The 10,400-nt window shown below is 39.4% G+C and overlaps 1 long non-coding RNA gene across 2 annotated transcripts in view; it reads left to right on the plus strand.

The window, feature by feature from the left end:
• Window positions 1–9,343, plus strand: part of LOC138849966 (uncharacterized) — a 189,180-nt gene extending 179,837 nt beyond the window's left edge. For both annotated transcript variants that reach the window (XR_011389299.1, XR_011389300.1), the window contains one exon: window positions 1–9,343. This exon is cut by the window's left edge. This is a non-coding gene — a long non-coding RNA (uncharacterized lncRNA).
• The last annotated feature ends 1,057 nt before the right edge of the window (window positions 9,344–10,400 follow it).

Genomic DNA, 10,400 nt, shown 5'->3' on the forward strand with positions numbered 1-10,400 from the left:
AGCCTTTGATTATAATGTAAATTAAAATATGTTATCTCAACATATTTTAAAAACTTATAAAAGGAAAATATCTACTTTGTAGTCTTTGGGATCTATGGATGTGTTATTTTACAGTGCAAAGGGACTTTCCTGACATGATTAAGTATCTTGAGATGGGAATACTATCCTGGATTAGTGGGCCCAATAGAATTGAAAGGATCCTTATGGAGGAAGCAAATAGGTCAAAATCACAGAGGAGATGTGATCATAGAAGCAAAGGGAGAGAGAAAAGGAGAGGGAGGGAGGGACTTGTCTGGGGGTAGGGAGTGAGGGGAAGGAAGGGAATGGAGGAAGAGAGAGACTGATTGATTGATTTGAATGGATCATATTGGTTCAAGAAAGGAGGAAGACTCCATGAGCCAAAGGATGCAGGTGTATCTGGAAGCTGAAAAGTCAGGGAAATGGATTTTTTTCTAGAACCTGCAAATAGAAGGCAGGCCAATGATACCTTTACTTTAGGACCCCTGTACCAGAATGTAAGATCACACAGTAGTGTTATTTCAAACCATTAAATTTCTGGTAATTCATTACAGCAGTAGTAGGGATTTAATACCCCATGATAAGAAACAGTTAATGAACAGTCTTCACTTGATTTTAGCCAAAAGGCTTGGAAGCTTAAAGAACAGTCTTTAGCAAAGAATCTGATGATGTGATCTGTTTTACTGCCTGCATGTTTCTGGGTGGTAAGCAAATCTGGTAAAATAATTGATGAGAAGTAAATTATATGGTGCTCCTCTACCTGATGGACTCATTGTATATTTCTGCTTTCCAGGTATCACCTCTTTCTCTTTGCAGATACATTTAGCTAATGTGGCATACTTGCACATGTGTGTACATTTCTTTCCTTCTTTCTTTCCTTCTTTATTTCCTTCTTTCTTTCATTCCTTCTTTCTTTCCTCCTCCTCCTCCTCTTCCTCTTCCTTCTTCTTCCTTCTCTCTCTCACTCTCCCTCCCTACCTTCTTTCCTCCCTTCCTCCCTCCCTCCCTCCTTCTCAAGATCTATTTATTTATTTGAAAGTCGGAATTACCAAGGCAGTGGGAGATACAGAGAAATTCTCCATCTGCTGGTTCACTTTCCAGATAGCCACAATGGCCAGGGCTGGGCCAGGCCAAACTCAGGAGCCAGGAGTAAGTTCTTCCACATGGGTAGCAGGTCCCAACACTTGATCCATTTTCTGCTCCTTCCCATGCCATTAGCAGGGAGCTGGACAGGACCTGAAACTGCCAGGTTATGAACATACAGGATGCTGGCATTGCAGGTGGTGGCTTTTACCCACTACACCACAATGCCAGTCCCAATCTATACATTTCATGCTTGGGCATGCAAGTAGAACTTTGGAGAGGGCCAGTGTATATTCTGAAGGGTTAGTGAAAACTTTGATTGTCTAAAGTTTTTCTAAACTATTTTCAAAATCCAGTAATACCATGGTATTTCACAATTATTAATTAGAAATGAAAATTTGCTCTTTTTTTTTGACAGGCAGTTAGACAGTGAGAGAGAGAGACAGAGAGAAAAGTCTTCCTTTTCCGTTGGTTCACTCCCCAAATGGCCGCTACAGCCGGTGCGCTGCGCCGATCCGAAGCCAGGAGCCAGGTGCTTCTTCCTGGTCTCCCATGCGGGTGCAGGGCCCAAGCACTTGGGCCATCCTCCACTGCCTTCCTGGGCTACAGCAGAGAACTGGACTGGAAGAGGAGCAACTGGGACAGAATCCGGTGCCCCAATCAGGACTAGAACCTAGGGTGCCGGTGCTGCAGGCGGAGGATTAGCCAAGTGAGCTGTGGCGCCGGCGAGAATTTGCTTTTATGACCATATGAAGAAAATTTCTCAGAAACTTGCACATAATTTCAACTTCCTGGGGATCAAATTAAACATTTTCAAGATTGTCTATTGATCAGCATTGGAGACGATGATTCATTCCTGCCTGCTTGCCTGCCTGCCTTCTTTCCTACCTTCCTTCTTCCTCCCGTCTCTCTCTCTCTTTTCCCTCCCTCTTTTCTTTCATTCTTTCTCTCTTTTTAAAGATTTATTTTACTCATTCAAAAGGCAGAGTAACAGAGAGAGGGAGGGGCAGAGAGAGAGAAGGATCTTCCATCCACTGGTTCACTCCCCAAATTTGAGAAATAGCTGGGGATGGACCAGGCTAAAGACAGGAGCCTGGAATTCTAGCTCAGTGTGGGTAGCAGGGACCCAAGCCCTTGTGCGCTCTTCTGCTACCTTTACCTGCACATTACCAGTGAGCTAGAGTGGAAGCGGAGCAGCTGTGACTCAAACTGGCACTCCAATAAGGGATGCTGGCATCACTGGTGGTAGTTTAACCTGCTGAGCCACAATACCAGCCTCTGTTCTTTATTTCATTCTTTTTTCCCCTTTTACTAACAGCTTATTTCATTGCTAACAGGATTTTAGGAAAACTCATATTTTGCATGCTCTTTTCCTCATTTGTTTTGTGGTTTTAAGAAGAGATTTAAAATAAATCTAGATCTACACAATTACCTTTCAGTAACTTGCTGAAATATCCAAAATCTAGCATTAAAAATATTTCCTAGAGATAAGCAGTCTTGAATTCAGATACTACTATAATTGTGTACTTATAATCAGTAATATACAACTGGATAGGTTGTATGCTATATGGTGTTTCCATTATTAAGGGGGCAGAAATGAGCATTATGAAATACAAGGATGTAGTGTCATGACACTAAAGGTGACCATCATTGATTGGTTAATTTCACATAAGTTACATTTATTCTGTTGTTTATGGACCTTGCCTCTTATAATGTTACTAATGTCACCTGTAGGTTATAGTGACCACTAAAAGCACACACACAGTAATTTTGATTACTAATTTTGGTCCCTGTGCATTACCCCAAATTTATAAACTTACATGGAAGGAGAATTGGAGAGAAGGGTAACTTTCAGTTGAGAACGACTGTTGGAATTTCAATTTAATACAGATTTAATACTGAATACATGTGGATATATATGCACTAACTTAAATAATGATTTAATTTAATTTTTAAGGCTTAATAAATTATCATAAGGCAAACATCTGGGACATCACCACTTAGGTAAAGAAGTAGTATTTTTTTAGCCCAGATAATCTGCCTATGTTACCTACTCAATTGCAATACTTTGATCCTTTTGAAAGTAACTACTATCTTGAATTTTATTTAATTATTTATTTTTAAATTTTTATTTTACTTATTTCATCTACTTGAAAGGCAGAGAGCCAGAGAGGGAGAGATGGAGAGAGGAGAGAATATCCTTCTTCCACTGCTTCACTTCCCAAATGCCTGCAAGAGGTGAGGATAGGCCAGGCCAAACCCAGGGTCCTGGAACACCAAGTAGTTCTCCCACATGGGTGGCAGGGGCATAAACATTTGAACCATCATTTGTCGTTTCTCTGTATGTACCAGCCACTGGATTGGAAGTGGCATAACTGGGACTTGAACCAGCACTCTGGACAGGGAATATGGGCATCCCAAGTGGCAGCTTCACTTTCTGTGCCACAGTGCCTGCCTAGATCTTAACTTTTATAAAAATCACCTTTTGAATTTCTATAAAAAATGTTTTCCTAGTCACTGTAGTTATATATATATTTTTGTTTGACAGAGTTAGACAGTGAGAGAGAGAGAGAGAGAGAAAGAGAGAAAGGTCTTCCTTCTGTTGGTTCACTTCCCAACTGGTCGCTACGATCGGCGCTGTGCCGATCTGAAGCCAGGAGCCAGGACCTTCTTCCTGGTCTGCCATGCGGGTGCAGGGGCCCAAGCTCTTGGGCCATCCTCCACTGCACTCCCGAGCCACAGCAGAGAGCTGGACTGGAAGAGGAGCAGCCAGGACTAGAACCCGGCACCCACATAGGATGCTGGTGCCGCAGTCAGAGGATTAACCAAGTGAGCCACGGCGCCAGCCCCTGTAGTTATATTTTGAACAGACTTCAAAAATGCACTGTGTCAACCTTTTTTTCAATCTACTGATATTCTCTCTATTCATCTCTCTTTTTCTTACAGTTGATCTGTAAGAATAATCTTAGATATTTATTTCAGACCTTTTGGAAAAAAATTGTGATAATATTACATATATATTACAAATATAATAAATCTCTGTACAGTTTACTCAGAATCTGTCACTATGTTGCATTGGTTCAGAAAAAAAATTGTCGTTTTTCTCTAGTTTCTATTTTGAGATACTGACCCTTGACTTTCTTCAATTAGCATGAGGACCAAGGAATGTATTATGTTAAACAGTGAACTAAATAATTATTCTCAAGCAACAAGCTTTGATTTGCTTTCAAGGAAGCTATAAAAAGTATCTCTTTTCAGTATGTACCTGTTTAAGAATGATCTCATCACTTCAACCATTTATATATCACCTTTTATATTAAAAATGATATAGAAAGTGGCTTCTACTTCAACCTTCTCTCTGCCGAGTTGCTATTTCATGACTTTTTTCTTCCAAATGAAGAAAAAATAATCAATTTCTGGCATTATATTAGGTCATGATACAACAGTTTGGAGTACTTTTTTTCTTTAATTATCTAATTAGAATGATTTTAGAATGTCAGCTTATGACACAATAAAGAAGGTAAATAGCTATTTATCTTTTAGAAGTTGGTATGTAAGTTGATTGCCTGGAAATCTTAGTGCTATTCAAAATGAACACAATTTGTTTTCAGATTATAAGAGCAATGCATATTCATTTTAGAAACCTTTTGGAAAAACACCAAAGTACAAATAAAACAGTTATAAATACAGTTATAGTATAAATAGATTATTGACAGAGTCCATTTTCATTTTATGGGCGTGCTTTTATTTTCTTAAAAAAGAATCTATTATTACATTATATTCTCAGGGTCATAGCAATTGCATGACAATTACTACAACACAATTTTCTTTCAATTCTCCTATTGATATGGCACTAATACAAAGAGAAGAGATTACATGGAGTTCATAGCTATAATTCTAAGACTTTAATGATTAGGGCCAACATGTCACTGTCACTGCTCAAATACTGTTCTCTTAGCCCTGGACAAAAGCTGTTTTCTAGTCTACCCTAGAGTGTTTTCCCTTCCTGCCATACGTTCCAAACTCCATTATACACTGTAAAAACTCACTTACCATGTGAACTCTTTTTTTTTTTTTTTTTTTTGACAGGCAGTTAGACAGTGAGAGAGAGAGAGACAGAGAGAAAGATCTTCCTTCCGTTGGTTCACCCCCCAAATGGCTGCTATGGCCGGCATGCTGCGCCAATGCGAAGCCAGGAGCGAGGTGCTTCCTCCTTGTCTCCCATGCGGGTGCAGGGCCCAAGCACTTGGGCCATCCTCCACTGCCTTCCCGGGCCACAGCAGAGAGCTGGACTGGAAGAGGAGCAACTGGGACAGAATCCAGCGCCCCAACCAGGACTAGAACCCGGGATGCTGGCGCCGCAGTCAGAGGATTAGTCTAGTGAGCCGTGGCGCCGGCCACCATGTGAACTCTAGCACAATATATTTTTGCCTGTATTCTAAATGAGTCTGTCTCTGTTGTACTCAGTATAACTCTCCCTAAGACTTGTGGACTACCATGAACATTCTTCCAAAGCAAGCAGATTTGTAGCTATACCAGTCTGGATATTCAATCAGGAAGCAAAGCCAAGAGCCAGATTAGAAGCGGTGTAGCTAGGACTCACACTGTGCATTTCAATATGGGATGCAGATGTTCCAAGCAGTAACCTAAGTGCTATGCTACATGCTTGTCCCACCTTTAAAAGACTTTTGAAAACATTTCTGGGGCCGGTGTTGTAGCTTAGTGGGTAAAGCCACTGCCTACAACATCAGTATCCCATATGAGTACTAGTTTGTGTTCCAGATACTCCACTTCTGGTCCAGCTCCCTGCCAATGGTCTGGGAAAAGCAGCAGTAGATTTCCCAGGTGTCTGGGCCCCTACTACCCATGTGAGAGACCCAGAAGAAGCTCATGCTCCTGGCTTTGGCCTGGCCCAGGCTTGGACTTTGTGGCCATCTGGGGAATGAACCAGTGGATGGAAGACCTTTCTTTCTCTGTCTCTCCCTCTCTCTCTTACTCTTTCAAATCAGTCAATCGATCAATCAGTCAATTATTTTAAAAAAATATTTATGTAGATTTCTGGGCTCTTTCCAAGATTTCTGATTCTACATCTTGAATAGAGCTCAAGAATTTGCATTTCAAGTTCTCAGGTGATGCTGATGCCTCTGATCCAGAAATTACCCTTTGAGAACCATTTATGTAGACTAAGAAAATATTGGTCAGGGCAAGTTCAATTTGTGACTCATTAATTCAATAATAAATTGAAGGCTAGGTAATCCACTGAAATACTGATTTGTGTAGATATATTTTTTCCTGCCTGCCTTCCTGCTAAAGAGTGTATGTCAACTGTTCTTGAAGAGTTGGAGGAATTTCTTTGAGATCTAGCAGAAAGGAGATGTTTTGGTTAAACTGGGGAGAAATTCAAGGTCTGTTATCATAAGTCTATGATGAGGGTAAGCTTGCCTCATTTTAATCCTAAAAACATGAGAAGATCTTAAATACATACAGAATCATGTTTCCAGCTCTGCCCATAACTCCCATACTCAACACAAGGAGCATAGAAACAGCAGAGCCACCAGACAAACAAGATCCATAAAACTGCAGAAATGGATATTTGGAGATTCCATTAAGTGTTGACTAAGGGACTAACTCACCCCAATCCCCATCAGTCTGGTACTGTGTCAGACTGGGCCTCTGACAGCCCTGGAAGAGAGACACACCGTAGGGACAGAATGAACTGAAATCAGAGAAACTTAGATACAGATTTAAATAGGTTTAATTATAATGAATAATATTATTTATTTTATATCTGGGTTTGTGTATTCAGATGTGTACTTGTTTCCCCGAGTTAATTAAGCTATTGATACTTTAAGAAAATTTACAAAACCAGTAACCTACTACTTCATATATATTTTTTATGATTGTTTGGTATAATGTATAATCCAGACTTAATATTGAGTCAATAATATTTGCTAAAATGAACTACTCTATTAGGATATTTTGATATCAGCAACATATAGGTAGGCTAAGTATTCATTTTAGGATGACAGATGCAGCATATTATAAAAGAAGACGTATAGTGCTATGATTAAGGGAACTGGTCCAGAAATTACCTGCTTATTCAAGTTTGTAACATAACTAACTTGGAAAATTAAGTGCTTTGTGCCCAGTTTTGCATTTGAAAAATAAGTATAACAATAATGCTAACCTCTCAGGACTGTTGTGAAGATTAAATGAATATGTCTTCAAATTTTGCAATGTAAAATTTCAACATTAATAATAATTTTTAGTCTTTAGCCAATTTATGTAATTGGATATTACATGATAAGATTCAAAGACAAGAATATGCCTTTCAGAGTCTATTCTCCTTGAGGGCTTAGAATTCGGAAACTTCCTCCAAATCATAGAATTTGTTATTATTAACTGTTATCTGTTTAAAGGCATCATTGACTGCAATAATATGTAATATTCAGCGTTTTAACATTGTAATAGAAACATTACCAAGATATCTAAATTTTTGGTAAATGTTTCAGAGCTTCAATGCTATCATTAATCCATTGTGTCTCTTATAACTTAGGTTATAAAAATATCATTACCTGGGTTCCAAAAAAAAAAAAAAAAAAAACTACAGAGCACCCACACCTATTTCAAGTGTGATCCATAGAATACAACATTGGAAAATAACACAGGGGTAGGTTTTCCTTGGTTATTTCTTCATATTGAACACCTGTGCTTTTCATTTTAGCTTATATTATAGCTGGCTTTCTTGGTTACAGGCATACAGGGTATCCTTTCTCCAAACAAGCTCTGTTTCTTGTAACTCACCATCTCTGTTTCTATTCCTTAATTCCATTGGCAATTTGAAGCAGGCTGCTTACTCATGTTGTGTCTGCAGTGTTGGAATTTTAGCCCTTGAGTCATGTAATTTCGGAAATCTTTGCCTTCTGCCTTATGTATTAACAGCAATCAGTCAGCCCCTTAAGACCTTCCTGGAAGCATCCCAAAATACTTCAGCTTTTATTTTGGTTTTAGTTTAAAGGAACTGCAGTCAAGTTAACCCTGGCTTCTCAATTTTGTCTGGCCACCCAACTGAAGAAAGCCTTCAGAGATCTCTAGGCAGCCCTTGGTGACAAAGTATGGATTTACTAAATGTCACACAATTTATGATATCAAGCTTTCAAAGTCACAATTTAACTTTGTATTCTGGAGAAAAGTTTTTCTATAACTGATAGTACAAATAATTCCTTTCTTTCCTATTTGACTTATCAATGTAAGACTTGGTTCCAAATTAGAAATAAAAACAGGTATAGAATTACAAAGTCATTAAGAAAGATACGAATTTTAATGAAATATTACTGGTAGTAAGGGATGGAGTTTATAGACCACTTGATAATATGTATTCAATAAATTCTTACATCTACTACATATGGATTGTACACCTCTAAATCGCAGGGAAAGCAAGGACAGCTAAGACCTATCTTCTGTCCACAAGAAGCTTATGGTCTAGGTGGAAAGACAGAAAACTGAACAGGTGATTTCAAGACAGTGTTAATGTTATGTTGGAAAATATGTAGTAAATATGATGAGAGCACAAAGATAAAGCTCCAGTAAGCGTATGTGATTTGGGATTGAAAGGAGTTTCTTGGAGGAACTTATTTCTAAGCTAAGATCTGAAGAACATGGATAATTTAGCCAGGAAGAGACAAATGCATTTTGAGCATTCTAGGCATGGAAACAGCTTGTACAATGAACTCAGTTATTTCTACCAGTGATGGACTTGTCTGGAAGACCTCACTCACATGTTATGCCATTTGTGGTAGATGATAAAAGTGTAATTCTTCCCCTCCTTCCACCTAAGCTCTTAAACACAGATGTTCTAATCCTTCCATAAAGAAGTGGAGTCAACATACATCTCTACTTCTTAAATCTGGACTGGTCATGGGACTTGTTTGGTTAAAGAGACAAAGCAGTTGTGATCATGGCAGAGAACAGGTAAATGCTTGTGCCTTGGAGCCTGATCTCTTATGGAGCCAGAACACTGAGACCACTATGTTTTATTACCACACCCCCGCAACCACCTGTGAAGGAAAAAAGATCACACAGAGAAGAACTGAGACATCCCCACTAACAATCTGCCAACTGCAAGAATGTATGATGGAACCCACCCATGGAAGGCAAAATAAGCTATCTCAGTTTATGTCCATGTCCTACTCACCAAAACCAGAGCATATCTTTCCTTACATAATAAAAGAGATTCTGAAAATATGATTCAATCAATTATTTTGAGATGGATTTGTGTATCAGATTATTTTGGTGAGTTTATTGTAATTACAAGGGTTCTTGCAAGATGGAGATCAGAAATCAGAAGGTTGGAGTCAGGGAAGATGTGGAGCAAGGTTGGAAGTCAGAACAGTTGAAGATGTTCTGCTGATAGCTTTGAAGATGGAGGGAGAGATCATGAGACAGGAGTACAGGTGATCTTCAGAGTCTGGAAAAGGCAAGAGAACAGGTTCTCCTCTCAAGTCCCCAAAAGGAAGCAATCCTGTTCCTACTTTGATTTTAGTTCAGACAGATTCTGACCTGAAGAACTATAAGATGATAAGTTTATTTTAAGCCACTGAGTTTGTGGTAATATTTTGTAGTAACAACAGGAACCTAATACACTATGTTAGACTACTCTGCTGCCAGCACACTTAACTTGCCAGTTGACCAGAGCTGCATGGTAGAGACTGGCAGAGATAGCAATCAGACCAGCAGAACTGTCCGGATTACCCAAGGGAAATGTGAAGGACAGTAAGTTTCAAGTCACTAGGTGTTGTAGTTTCTGATACAGGAACAGCTCTGTGATACACTGATCTGTGAATTTGAAATAAAAAAAAAGCAAAATAGTATTTCTATTTTTATGTGTATTTATTTTCATTTAATTGAAAGAGTGAAAGTGAAGGAGTGAGACAGAAGATATCATCCTGCCTCTGGCTCATTCCTCAAACAGCTGTAACAGCCAGAGCTGGGCCAATCTGAAGCCAGGAGCTTCTTCCAGGTCTCTCACATGGGTGTGGGGGCCCAAGCACTTGGGCCATCTTCTGCTGCTTTCCCAGGCCGTAGCAAAGAGCTGGATTGGAAGTGGAGCAGCTGGGACTCGAACCAGCACCCATATGGATGCTGGCACTGTAGGCTGTGGCTTTACCTGCTATGCTACAGCACTGGCCCCATCCTATATTTCCAATTTTCATTTTATTTTAAAGGCAGGTAGAGAGACAGAAAGACAGGTGGTCAAAAAGAGATCTTCCATCCACTGGTTTGCTTACCAAATGCCTGCA

Source organism: Oryctolagus cuniculus, chromosome 6 (genome assembly GCF_964237555.1).
Source record: "Oryctolagus cuniculus chromosome 6, mOryCun1.1, whole genome shotgun sequence".
Taxonomy (NCBI): Eukaryota; Metazoa; Chordata; class Mammalia; order Lagomorpha; family Leporidae; genus Oryctolagus; species Oryctolagus cuniculus.